Here is a 13,036-nt window from a genome sequence, read left to right as displayed (position 1 = left end):
AAAGAAAAACAAAGTATAAATTAGATAGTAATTAGTTATTTCATTTTGAGACTATGTGTAAGAATATAAAAAATCAAATGTGGAGCTAAAGTGTGTGCATTTTACCCATTCAATAAAGCTAAGGAGTGTCAATCTGTGTCTTGACTGCTCTTTAATCTTTGTCAATTGAATCGGGTCACACACAAAAAATCATGGACTGCAGCATACCAGGCCCCTCTGTTCATGGGCTTTTCCTGGCAGGAATACTGGAGTGGGTTGCCATTTCCTCCTCCAGAGGGTCTTTCTGACCCAGGGATTGAACTGGCATCTCCAGGGTCCCCTTCATTGCAGGTGGATTCTTTCCCACTGAACCACCTGGGAATCCCTCTATCTTGAATATACTTCTGTTTTAACAAGCTAGCCCATAACTTAGATCATGATTCTTCCAGCAAGACAGGAACAATTCCATCTGTTCATGAAATTTCTCACAAAATTAATCTTCAAAAATGAAGTGTAGTCATTCATCACAGAGGTCACTGAGTTATACAGTAATTTCCTTAGAGTCTCTACTCGGGAGAATCTTTTTTCTAGTTTTCCAATAAAATTCATCCATGCTTGTTATGTCTTCATTATCTTCCAAATTATAAATAAATATTGTCAAAGAAGGTAGTATTTGAATATTGAAGAGAAGTAACTTGAAGGTAAGCTATTTTGAAAATTGATAGAGACACTATTTAAATGGAAGGGTAAATTACAAAATTTAACTTGAAGTTGAGGCATAGTAGGTAAAATATATGACTTCAAAATATTTCAAAAATTATTGTCAGAAACCAAACACAATTATGTCTAATGGACTATTTTGAAAGTTTTCTCTTTAATTTTATTTCTACAAATATTTTTCTTCTTTTAGGCTATCCATAGTTCAGTATTTGGATCCTTGCTATCACATATAATTTGCTTTCTAATAGTTTTTTAATTTATCCTCTGAAGAACTCAATTACTCTGAACCTTCTGAGACTGGGGTGTTTGGGACAGAGAAAGAATAAATGAAGACTTTTTCTATGCTTGTTTTCTTTCAGAAGAGCTGATTTTATGCGGCACATCACGATTAACTAGGGACTGAGCAATCTGACTATGCCGCTTTGCAGAACAGTATGGAATGTCATTCTTTGGACAGTTTTAGAAATGGGCAAGGATATGCATGATGTAATTGAAGGAGCTCTGAGTTGAGTGTTTAATATGTTGTAGTTCCTGCGCTAACTACTTTATATTAGAGTATTGTATTGGTCACAGGCTTCTGAACCAGTCTGGTTTTGAATTTAAACTCCACTTACTGTTACGAGATGGTGGGCAACTTATTTAACCTATCTCTGCCTTTTATTAGTTAGGAAAATAATACTCTGTCTACCTGTAAGACTTGTTGCAAGGCACATAATCGGGGCTACATAATATTTGCAATTCCCTTTAACATTTAAACCTAAAAGAAAGCACTGCTACTACTTTTGTTTTACAGATGACAAAGCAGATGGTTAGAGAGGCTCCACAGCTTGCCCTAAGTCATCCTCCTAGTTCAATGGCAAGATCAGAATCTGAATCTAGGCCTATTTGCTTTTAAAGACATTATTCTTTATGATTATACCAGATGTGACTCTGCTTCTAAATAACTGTACGATACTGGGGAAGCTAGTTAACCCTTCAGAGCCTCCCTTATACAACTGTATGACTAACGAGAGCCCTGGGACTTAATATAAACAAAAAGACTGACCCACTTAGAGGAAGTCTCTTGTTTATGAAGTGAGGAAGTCTCTGTCACTAGAAGTGAATTGACATGATGCGGTAGGAAGCTAGCTACTTGCTAGCTGTAAGGTTTTGGGCAAACAAACCAGTTTTCTCAAGTCTAATTGAGATTCAGTCATTATCAATTTTCAGTGCCTGCCAGTGTTACACCAGATTTTCCAGGCAAGAGTACTGGAGTGGGTTGCCATTGCCTTCTCCGTTTCTAGCTGGACTGAGAAAACCATTCGATGCTCAGCAATAGAGTTCCATGTTTTAGGAACCAAACTGTCAGGAAATTATACTTTATTCCATTCTTCTATTTTTTATATATTTTTGGAGTGGCTCTGCCACTTCTTAGGGATTCATTTTGAGTAATTACTTTTCTCACTAAGCCTCAGGTTTTTTTTTTTTTTCCTTAAATTCGTGAACTGAGGATAATAAGAACCACTTCCGTAAGTTAAATATGGTAGAAGAATTAAATATGATAATGCATATAAAGTGCAGAACAAAGTGTGTTCTAACAATAGCTCACAGTGTGTGCTAACTGTAAAAAGTTAACTGGTGAGAAGAGCTCTGAGGATATGAAATGAAATAAAATTTGAGTGTATAAATCTTGTTTCTTGGAACTCTGATCCAAGATGATAGAAAAGGCCAACTGTTTTCTTAAATTATGATTTTGAAATTTTCTGTGATTCATGTTTTCTTTGTCTACCGTTAATATGGATAATCAAGGAAATCGTATATAATCAAAATTTGATATTATTATTTTGCTAAAAATGTTGGATTTTTAAGCACAAATGTTTGTCCTCAAAACTGTGTGATGAATTATTAAGTATATATAGGCCGGGGGAAAGGCAGAATGCCTACCATTGATGATTTTCAAATGAATGAAGGAGTTTGCAAGTGTTTTCTGAGGTGTAACTCATCAGCAAGGGCATGAGCCCATTAAACATGGTTTTGTCTAGAGTATCAGGTTTTTTGAAAGCATGCTGAAATCGTCTTTTTTTCTATAGGAGTTCACAGTTTCACAAACAATATTTCTGAAGAAAGTCATAGAGAGGACATAAGCACAAAGGAACAAGTATTGAAGAAATCTTTGAATTGCATTTGCGGGCATGGCTTGCCCAGTGAGGATATTTTATTGGAGGCACTGCTTTAGACAAACTGAATAGGAAAAGGAGTTTGAGAAGGTTCCTAGAGAAGCTAGAATTCTGTAAGATAGATCAGTGATGGAGTCAAAGAGCCTGCCAAGTTGTGAAAATAAAAAGTAGCACATTCATGTCCCAATGTAACTTTGGGAAGAGGCATCAGCAGGAGTAGAACGGATGGACTAAGGGTGTATTGAGCTAATTTGCCTAAGAATAATATTAGGACAGCAGAAAGTACACTGTCTTTATATTCAATTTTAAAATTTCTCTTAGTGGCTCCCCTGCCAGACAGTCAATCAAGATGCTAAACTTAGAGTCACCTTTTATTCTTCTTTAAAAAAAATTTTTTTTTTGATGTGGAGCATTTTAAAAGTCTTTACTGAACTTTTTGCAATATTGCTTCTGCTTTATGTTTTGATTTTTTTGGCCATGAGGCATGTGGGGTCATAGCTCCCTGACCAAGGATTGAATCCACACCCCCTACATTGAAAGGTGAGATCTTAATCACTGGACCACCAGCGAAGTCCCTCTTTCTTCTCTTTTACCAAACTCTTTTGGGTTGATTTTACTCTGTTCTCATGAACTCATGACTGGTTTTGCCATTTCCTATATGGGCTCAACTCCAGAAGAAATTTCCAACAAAAATGACCATTTCTTACCTCAAATATTTATTTTTTTCTGAATTCACAATGGCTCCCACTTTAACAATGGACAAAGTACAAACTCATCTTTCCATTCTAGGCTTTCTCTTTGAATGTAGTCTTCTCTCTTACTGTATATAATAACTCCTTCCTAAGCATCCAGTACTCTTGCCTGGAAAATCCCATGGACGAAGGAGCCTGGAAGGCTGCAGTCCATGGGGTCACTGAGGGTCGGGCACGACTGAGCAACTTCACTTTCACTTTTCACTTTCATGCACTGGAGAAGGAAATGGCAACCCACTCCAGTGTTCTTGCCTAGAGAATCCAGGGACGGGGGAGCCTGGTGGGCTGCCATCTATGGAGTCACACAGAGTCAGACACGACTAAAGCAACTTAGCAGCAGCAGCAAGCATTAGGTATGTATCACATGTTCTCTTAGGTATCCATGATCATGTGATAAAACACTGTGTGCCCTTGTGGGGCTACAAGATCAATATTTGAAACATTCCTTAAATCATAAGTTACTTGACACCCACTAACATTGCTATTATCAGTTCACTTCAGTCGTTCAGTCATGTCTGACTCTTTTCGACCCCATGAATCGCAGCACGCCAAGCCTCCCTGTCCATCACCAACTCCCAGAGTTCACCCAAACTCATGTCCATCGAGTCAGTGATGCCATCCAGCCATCTCATCCTCTGACATTCCCTTCTCCTCCTGCCCCTGATCCCTCCCAGCATCAGAGTCTTTTCCAATGAGTCAGCTCTTCACATGAGGTGGCCAAAGTATTGGAGTTTCAGCTTTAGCATCAATCCTTCCAATGAACACCCAGGACTGATATCCTTTAGGATGGACTGGTTGGATCTATAAGCAAACAAAAAAGAAAGAAAATAACAAGTGTTGGAGACGCTATGGAAAAATTGGAATCTTTGTGCACTGTTAGTGGGAATGTAAATGTTGTAGCTGCTATGAAAAAGAAGCACAGCAGTTCCTCAAAACATTACACTTAGAAAAAAATACACAATCCAACAATTCCACTTTTGGACATATACTCCAAAGAATTCAAAGCAGACTTTAACAGATATGTGCAACCCTTGTTCACAGCTGCATTATTCACAATAGCCAAAAGGAAAGCCACCCAAATGTCCATTAAGGGGTGAATGGAAAATATGGCATATATGTATGCAATGGAATATTATTCAGCTTTAAAAAGGAGGGAAATTCTAAGACATGCAATAAAATGGATGAACCTTGAAGGCATTGTGCTAAGTAAAATAACCACTCACAGAAGGACAGACACTCTAGGCTTCTAGTTACATGTTAAGATAACAGTTGTCAAATTCACAGAGATGTACGGTGAAATAGTGGTTTCTGGAAGCTGGGGAAGGATGGAATGGAGAGTTAGTGTTTAAAGTGTCCAGAGTTTCAATTTGAAAAATGAAAAAGTTCTGGAGACAGATGATGATGATGAATTTAAGTGTCATGTATATTTTACCACAATAAAAATAAGAGAAAGAAAATATTAGATAATAATTAGCAAGTCATATACTCCCCCAAAAATTGAGTTAGCAAGGTATATGAAATCCATGTTGTTGTTCAGTCTCCAAGTCATGTCCAGTACTTTGTGACTCCATGGATTGTAGCATGCCAGATTTCTCTGTCCTTCCCTGTCTTTGGAGTTAGCTCAGATAGAAGTCCATTGAGTTGGTGATGCTTTTAACATCTTGTACATCTCATCCTTTGCCATTCCCTTCCCCTTTTGCCTTCAGTCTTTTCCAGCATCAGGGTATTTTCCAGTGAGCTGTCTTTTCCCATCAGGTGGCCAAAGTATTGGAGCTTCAACTTCAGCATCAGTTCTTCCAATAAATAGTCAAGGTTGATCACTTTAGGATTCCCTGCTTTGATCTTGCAATCCAAAGGACTCTCAAGAGTCTTCTCCAGCACCACAACTCAAAAGCATCAGTTCTTTGGTGCTCAGCCTTCTTCATGGACCAACTCTCCCATCTGTACATAACTACTGGATAAAAATCATACCCTTAACTATATGGCCCTTTGTCAGCAAAGTAGTGGCTTTACTTTTTAATACACTGTCTAGCTTTGTCATAGCTTTTTTTTTTTTTTTCTCAAGAAGCAAGCATCTTTTAATTTCATGGCTGCAGTCACTGTCCACAGTGATTTTGGAGCCAAAGAAAATAAAATCTGTCACCGTTTCCACTTTTCCCCCATCTATTTGCCATGAAGTGAGGGACAGGATGCCATGATCTTGGTTTTTGAATTTTGAGTTTAAAGCCAGTTTTTCACTCCCCTCTTTCACCCTCATCAAGAAGCTCCTCAGGTCCTCTTCGCTTTCTGCCATAAGAGCTGTATCAGTGCATATCTGTGGTTGTTTATATTTCTCCTGGCAATCTTGATTCCAACTTGTGATTCAGCCAGTCTGGCATTTCTCATGATGCAATCTGCATATAAGTTAAATAAGCAGTGTGACAATATACATCCTTGCAGTACTTCTTTTCTAATTTTGAGCCAGTTAGTTGTTGCATGGTTCTAACTATTGCTTCTTGAGCTGCATGTAGTTTTCTCCAGAGACAAGTAAGGTGGTTGGTTCTCTCATCAATTTAAGTATTTGCCACAGTTTGTTGTGATCTACCCAGTCAAAGGCTTTAGCGTTGTCAACGAAGCAGAAGTAGATGTTTTTCTGGAACTCCCTTGCTTCTCCATAATCCAACAAATGTTGACAATTTGATCTCTGGTTCCTCTGCCTTTTCTAAACCCAGCTAGTACATCTGGAATTTCTCGGTTCACATGTTGCTGAAGCCTAGCTTGAAGGATTTTGAGCATAACCTTGCAAGTATGTGAAATGAGCTCATTTGCATGGTAGTTTGAACACTTTTTGGCACTGCTTTTCTGAGACTGGAATTAAAACTGCCCTTTTCCAGTTCTGTGATCACTGCTGAGTTCTCCAAATTTGCTGGCTTATTGAGTGCAGCACTTTCACAGTATCATCTTTTAGGATTTGAAATAACTCAGCTGGAATTCCCTCACCTCCACTAGCTTTGTTTGTAGTAATGCTTCCTAAGGCCTTCTTGACTTCACATTCCAGGATGTCTGGCTCTAGGTGAGTGACCACATCATTGTGTTATTCAGGTCATTAAGATTTTTTTTTTTTTTTTTTTGGATAGTTCTTCTGTGTATTATTGCCACCTCTTCTTAATATCTTCTTCTTCTGTTAGGTCCTTACCGTTTCTGTCCTTTATCATGCCTATCCTTGCATGAAATATTCCCTTGATCTTCCCAAATTTCTCGAAGAGGTCTCTAGTCTTTTTCATTCTATTGTTTTCCTCTACTTCTTTGTATTGTTTATTTAAGCAATAAACTTTTCTCGCCTTGCTAGTCTCTGGAACTCTGCATTCAGTTGAGTATACCTTTCCATTTCTCCTTTGCCTTTCACTTCTCTTCTTTCCTCAGCTATTTGTAAAGCCTCCTTATACAACCACTTTGCCTTCATACATTTCTTTTTCTTTGAGATGGTTTGGTCACTGCCTTCTGTACAGTGCTACAAATCTCCATCCATGATTCTTTAGGCACTCTGTCTACCAGCTCTAATCCCTTGAATCTATTTGCCACTTCTACTGTATAATCATAAGGGATTTGATTTAGATCATACCTGAATGGTCTAGTGGTTTTCCTTACTTTCTTCAATTTAAGCCTGAATGTTGCAGTAAGGAGCTCATGATCTGAGCTATAGTCAGCTCTATGCCTTGTTTTTGCTGACTGAAAAGAGCTTCTCCTTCACTGGCTGGAAAGAACATAATCAATCTGATTTCAGTGTTGACCATCTGGTTATGTCCATGTGTAGAGTCATCTCTTCGGTTGTTGGAAAAGGGTATTTACTATGACCAGTGTGCTCTTTTGACAAAACTCTGATAGCCTTTGCTCCACTTCATTTTGTACTCCAAGACCAAACTTACCTGTTACTCCACATATCTTTTGACTTCCTACTTTGGCACTCCAAAACTCTATGATGAAAAGGACAGTTTTGGGGGGGTGTTAGTTCAAGTAGGTTTTGTAAGTCTTGTGTTCATAGAACTGTTTGATTTCAGCTTCCTTGGCATTAGTGGTTGGAGCATAGACTTGGATTACTGTGATGTTGAATCGTTTGCCTTGGAAACAAACCAAGATCATTCTGTCATTTTTGAGGTTACACCCAAGTGCTGCACTTTGGACTCTTTCATTGACTATGAGGACTATTCCATTTCTTCTAAGGGATTCTTGCCCACAGTAGTAGATATAATGGTCATCTGAATTAAATTTTCCCCATTCCTAGCCATTTTAATTCACTGATTCCTAAGATGTCAATGTTCAATCTTGCCATCTCCTGCTTGAGTATGCCCAATTTACCTTGATTCATGATCCTAACATTCCAAGTTCCTATGCAATATTGTTCTTTACAGCATCAAACTTTAGTTTCACCACCAGACATATCCACAACTTAGCATTGTTTCTGCTTTGACCCAGTTGCTTCATTCTTCCTGTATCTATGAGTAATTGCCCTCCACTCTTCCCCAATAGCATATTGGACATCTTCCAATGTTCTGGTGTTACATCTCTTTTCCATTTCATACTGTCCATGGAATTCTCCAGACAAGAATACTGGAGTGGATTGCCATTTCCTTCTCCAGTGGACCACATTTTGTCAGAATTCTTCACCCAGGATGGATGACCCATCCATCTGGGTGGCCCTGCAGGGCATGGCTTATAACTTCATTGAGTTAAGTAAGCCCCTTCACCACCACAAGGCTGTGGTCCATGAAGGGGAGAGGAAGTCCACAGACAATGACAAAAAATATTATCATGATGAAACAAAATGAGAGGAAAGATAAATATATAATAAAAGTTCTCCAAATAGGTAGAGAATAAAAGGATAAGACAAAGATAATTAATAAGATATAAGAGAAGAAAATATAATTGAATTGAGGAAGAACACCAGTTTGAAAAGTGTACAGGCTCTTTATTAATAAGTATAATAAATTAATTAAAAAGAAAAACACATGCTTTGGGGCCATTTTTCCAAAAATACATTCAGAAAACACTAGTCCTATATGACGTTCTGAGTGGAGAGAAAAGGTTACTATATATTAATATATTTTGGAACTAGTATGTATATATTATCTATCTCACAGTGTTAGTTGCACAGCTGAGTCTGACTCTTTGCAACCCCATGAACTGTAGCCTGCCAGGTTCTTCTGTCCATGAGATTTCCCAGACTGGAGTGGGTTGCCATATCCTTCTCTAGCGGATCTTCCCAACCCAGAAATTGAACCCAAGTCTCCTACATTGTAGGCAGATTCCACTTCATAGATGTTTACAAAACTCATGAGCTCTGAGGATCCCTATGATGAAAAAACTGTTAATTTGTGTCTAACCCAGCATTTTCGTGATCTATTTGAGCAAAAAGTCTGTTAATATTCTAAAACACACCTTGGAAAGAATTGTATAACTGAAAGCACATGGGTGACTTCCCTGTAGCTAAGACTCCACACTCCCAATGCAGGGGGCTAGGGTTCAATCGCTGGTTAGGGAACTAGATCCCACATGCTGCAGCTAAGAGTTTACATGCTACAAGTAAATATCCTGAGTGCTTAAGACCTGGTGGTGCTGGTTCAGTTGCTCAGTCGTGTCCGACTCTTGTGATCCCATGGACTGCAGCCCGCCAGGCTCCTCTGTCCATGGGATTTTCCAGGCAAGAGTACTGGAGTGCATTGCCATTTCCTTTTCCAGGGGATCTTCCCGACCCAGGATTAGAACCCGGGTTTCCTGCATTGCAGTCAGATTCTTTACTGACTGAGCTATGAAGGAAGACCTGGTGCAGCCACACAAATAAGTAAGAAAATAAATAAATATTTTTGAAAAGTAGATAGGATTTTTTTAGTTGCGAGGCCTGGGTTTGAATGCCATTTTTCTGTGTCCCAGTTTTCTCAGTTATGAAGTGAGCATAATAATAATAATAATAATAGCATCTACTTTATGAAGTTGAATGCTAGAAGTTAAGATTGCTTGACAAAGTAACCCATTCGTTGATTTAATTAATCAATTAACCAGTTACCACCTATTGACATACAGTATAAGGTAGTATCTTGAAAGATTAGGATTCTGAAAGGGCACAAGTTGATAGGGAGATACGAAAATTGAGTCTATAATTGGGGATCGTCGTTGACCTGAGTGATGTCAGCTCTATAACTGACACCTGGGAGTTTGTTTGTGTGTGTGTTGATGGTGAGTTGACCAGAATTTCTTAACATATGAACAAAGTTAAAACAAATTTGGGATTAGCTAAACTATGAGTCAGTAACTACTCCTACCAATAAAATAAAACTTCGTGATCTCATATAAAACTGAGTACTGGCCTAGGAAACTAATTTGTCTGGGTCTTTGTACCATTAATTATGTCCCTATATGAGCTGCTGGAGAGATCTAACCTTTTTCTCAATGTGACAGTTTTCCTTTGCAAACTAAAATTCAAAGAGAACTCTAATGTTGCTTATTGCAGTTCATCAAAGGATGACCTTGTGTGTAATACTTGAGATAAGAAATTTTAAGGATTATGCATATCTTGGGTTTTTCCTAAGTGCACATAAAATAATTCAAATATGCATAAAACCTTTGCTTAATTTGATAGACTGCATCTGAAATTCTGTCCTTGAATGATTATCTGAAAGTCCTGTTCTTCAATCTATGTGTTTCTGACCTTGGGTAATTTTTTAAATAACAAAATGGCCTTGACTAGTTATCCAAAGTAGGACATGTGTTCCCAGCAGGTTTTCCTGGGCTCTTGCCCATAAATAGATTTTCCTTCCTGTGGTTCCCTCATATTGCCATGCTAACAAATGCATGACTTCTGTAAGAGTGTTGACGTGTGCTCCATGATTATGACCATTAATGCTAATAATGGTGCAATCAATTTGCATTAATTACCTTGTTAAAGGACTCACCATTGGCAAAACAGAACAAAATCCATTATATTGTAAAAACAGTTCCAGAATGTTAACAAGTAGAATTTTATAGCATTCTGTGTGATGGATTACACTTTTAATACTTCAAGTAATCACGGGAAACTCTACTATCCAAGAATTGGTTATAATTCACAAATATTTAGATCTTAAGCTAACTCAGACTTGTAAATTCTAGGTCATATCCAGGAAAATAGAACCTAATGGAATTGTCCCTTGGGATAAATGGTTTTGATTTGCAAAATATGGTTTGAGAAATACAGCAGCTCTACATTTTATAGAGACGGCCCTCGGCATAAAAAAATAATGTATCTAAGAAAAAATTTAAAGGATTAAATATATACGTATTCATGTACTTTAATTTTTGATGCTATATAAATTTAATATTTTTCAGGTATTATGAATATGTTTGGGAACTATATTCGACTAAAGTCAAATCTGATGTATAAGAATGTGTCACTTAGAAACTTTATAAGAAAGTTTCATTTTCTGACATAAAATACTTATTCTGATGCTTTTGTTTCAACTTTGAAAGTTCAGGGGCAATTAACTTCATTTGGCATAGTTAGAATAAAGTTGTTCTCAGAATAAACAGATTCAGATTGTGCTGATTATTACCATATTCATAGAATCAGATTAGTTTTCCTAGGATTTTTAAACATACACTCTTTTATAGAAACAAAATCTTATATCCTACTTTCATATTATAGAAAATTTACAAATATATATGTAACATGACTTAAAAATTAACTTGATAAAATAAATTTTACCTCAAAAGGTATATTTCTTGACTTTATCATGTGATATAAATTTAAGGCTTGACTTGGCTTGATTGTGAAGTGTGAGCAGAGTGTAGATCGATTTCATGTTAAGTTTGTGGGAAAAGAGAAACTAACCTCTCTACAGTGATTTTCTAGCAATTGTCTAAGGTGATCAAGTCACACGATTTTAAAACTTCTTAGAGCCTGGAATAGATTGAAAATGATTAAGAATAAGGTTCCTTGAACATTCAAAGTGGGAAATTTCAGCATCATGACAGGAAAATATTGTCTGGTTTCAATTTACAGAAGAATAAATATAATTTAATGTTCTGCTTTAGAATATTTTTCACAGAATATAGACAAATATATTAGCACTAATTCCTATAGTGATCATTGATTTGGATGAAGTAGTTAGGATTATTATCTTCATTTTAGAGACGAAGTTGAGCAAAGTATAGTACCTAAGACTTAGATTAAGTAATAGCCCCAGATCACACACCTAGCAAATGAAAGAACCTAGATTTGAATGTAGAGCTCTTTGACTGCCAAGTCCCGAATCTTGATCATAGCCTACGATATACATGATCGATACTATGAAGCAGTGCTATGATGTTTGCTCCCTCTATTAATGCATTAAAACTTAAGATATCCCTGGGAAATTTGCCAAAAACTTCTGAGAATTATTTCCTACAATTGGAGTAAAATTTCGCCCTTGTTTTAACAATGCAGAAATTATAGCTTATATGTCTCCGATCTGATCAAGCATATTTTCTTTAGCAATCTCTATACAGAGTTAAATATAAAGATATTCTTTATGCTGCTACAATCAGGTAGCACCTCACACCCACCAGAATGGCCATCATTAAAAAGTCTACAAACAATAAATGCTGGAGAAGGTGTGGAGAAAAGAGAATACTCTTACACTATGGGTCAGAATGTAAACTGATACAACCATGGTGGAGAATTGTATGGAGGTTTCTTAAAACACTAAAAATAGAATTACCATATGACCCAGCAATCCCGCTACTGGTCATATACCCAGAAAGTGAAAGTGAAAGAAAGTGAAGTTGCTCAGTTGTGTCCAGCTCTTTGTGACCCCATGGACTGTAGCCTACCAGGGTCCTCCGTCCATGGGATTTTCCAGGCAAGAATACTGGAGTGGGTTGCCACTGCCTTCTCCAAGAGATCTTCCCTACCCAGGGATTGAACCTGGGTCTTCTGCATTGTAGGCAGATGCTTTACTGTTTGAGCCACCAGGGAAGTCCACCATATACCCAGAGAAAACCATAATTCAAAAGACGCTTGCACTCCAATGTTCATTGCAGCACTATTTATAATAGCCAGGACATAGAAGCAACCTGAATGCCTATCAGCACAGGAATGGATAAAGAACATGAGATACATATACACAATGGAATATTGCTCAGCCATAAAAAGAACAAAATCTGCTCATTTGTAGAGATGTGGGTGGACCTAGAGTCTGTCATAGGGAGAAAGTGGGGCAGAAAGAGAAAAAATATATTGCATATTAATGCATATATGGATAATCTAGAAAAATGTTATAAATGATCTTATTTGCAGAACAGAAATAGAGAATAAATGTATGGGCACTAACAGGGGGAAAGGGGAGTGGGATAAATTGGAAGATTGGGATTGACATATATATACCCTATTGATACTGTGTATAAAAATAGATAACTATGAGAAGCTACTGTATAGCTCAG

At 37.4% G+C, this 13,036-nt stretch overlaps 1 non-coding gene across 1 annotated transcript; it reads right to left on the bottom strand.

Moving 5' to 3' along the window:
• Positions 1 to 12,500: 12,500 nt before the first annotated feature.
• Positions 12,501 to 12,572, bottom strand: TRNAC-ACA (transfer RNA cysteine (anticodon ACA)). Its single transcript has one exon. It is a non-coding gene; the product is annotated as a tRNA-Cys (tRNA).
• Positions 12,573 to 13,036: the final 464 nt, after the last annotated feature.

Source organism: Budorcas taxicolor, chromosome 16 (genome assembly GCF_023091745.1).
Source record: "Budorcas taxicolor isolate Tak-1 chromosome 16, Takin1.1, whole genome shotgun sequence".
Lineage (NCBI taxonomy): Eukaryota > Metazoa > Chordata > Mammalia > Artiodactyla > Bovidae > Budorcas > Budorcas taxicolor.
The sequence above is the reverse complement of the archived record's forward strand: the minus strand, read 5'-3'. Positions and strand labels throughout refer to the sequence as shown.